The sequence below is a fragment of the Orycteropus afer genome, unplaced genomic scaffold (genome assembly GCF_000298275.1).
Source record: "Orycteropus afer afer isolate SDZICR_OR568_19922 unplaced genomic scaffold, OryAfe1.0 scaffold00379, whole genome shotgun sequence".
NCBI lineage: Eukaryota > Metazoa > Chordata > Mammalia > Tubulidentata > Orycteropodidae > Orycteropus > Orycteropus afer.
In genome coordinates, this window is record NW_006921966.1 from 2,181,315 (window position 1) to 2,183,097 (window position 1,783).

The window sequence follows — 1,783 nt, forward strand, 5'->3', positions numbered from 1 at the left end:
CTCCTTAAATATGGGTAAATCTAGGGGCCCTAATTTATGGCATAAATAGACTATCAAACATAACCCAGAATGCACTGGAGGTGGAAGAGAATCTAGATGACTGGGACCTTTTAAAAATTAATTTTTTATGCTCATCAAAAGAATTCTCCAAAGGGGTAAAAAGAGGACCTACAGATTGGGGTAAAATATTTGCCTATGAGATATCTGAAAAAGGATTTATCTCCAACATTCATAGAAAACTTCAACACCTCAATGCCAAAAAGACAAACAATCCAATTCAAAAATGGACAAGGAACATGAACAGATACTTCATTAAGGATGATATGCTGGCAGCCAACAAGCACATGAGAAATTGCTCATGATCATTAGCCGTTAGAGTGATGCAAATCAAAACAATGATGAGATATCATCTCACCCCAGCAATAATAGCATAGTTCAATAAGGCAGAAAATAATAAATGCTGGTGAGGTTGTGGAGAGATTGGAACTCTCATACTCTGTTGGTGGGAGTTTAAAATGGTACAACCATTGTGGCAAATGGTATGGCATTTCTTGAAAAAACTGAAATTAAAAATACCATTTGAACTAGCAGTTCCATTACTAGGAATATATCCTAAATGGGTGAGAGACATGTCACGAACAGACATATGCACACCCATGATCATTGTAGCACTATTCATTATAGCAAAGAGATGGAAACAACCATTAACAGATGAATGGATAACTAAATCATGGTACATTCACACAATGAAATGCTATGCTACATTAAAGAATAATGAAGAATATGTGAATCATCTCACAACATGGATGAATCTGGAGGACATTATCCTGAGTGAAATAAGTCAATCACAGAAGGATAGATATTGTATGAGCCCATTACTGTAAAAAGTCAAGGAAGGGTTTGCTCAGGGAAGGGAGCTCACATTGTAGGTTACTGGGGATGGGAGAGAAGGGGAGGGAAAATTTTGGTAAAATTTGGGTGCCACATGCTGAGTTGGGTAAGGGGAGGAATGGTATGGAAAGGACACCAACATGTGCACATTAAGTTATAAATGACAGAGGCTAATACCAGTATATGCACAATATGCTATTACCACTAACACAAGACACCAGGCTATAGATGAATGCATAGACAAGTGAGATCAGGTGGGGGTTAGCGAACAGGAATATACCCTAGACCAATCATAGATTTAGCTGAGGATAATCTTGCACAGATACTAGCAATACAAAATAATCACAATCATTACAAAAGCAACAGAAGACAGAGTTGGAGTAATCCCTCAGAGACACCAAACACCCTGGGAGAGAGAAACACTGGGTTTGCTGACTCAAGTCCATAGTATTGGAGGACATCAGGATGAATTGGCACAATATAATACATAAAAATCTTGTTCCACAACTTACTTTGGTGCGTAGCGACTGGGGTCTTAAAACTTTTGAACGGCCATCTAAGATGCAGCTAATGATCTCTCGTCTGAAATAAAGATGAGTGAAGAAAATCAAGGGCATTTGGAAACAATTAGCCCAAGGATATGATGGAACTTGAGACCAGAACTAGGTGGTGCCTGGCTACCAATGTCAACCACTAGGGAAAGGATGGAAACTGGAGATCCTGGATAGAACGGGAGGCAGAATATGTGAACAAAATTACAAAACACAATAACGACCAGAATTACTGGTTAGAAGGAGTCTGGTGGGACCCCCAAGTCCATGGCCCTGGTATATACTTTGAGCCTGGGATAGGACTCACTCCAAGGACTGGCTCTCAGCCCAACAGTAGAAAG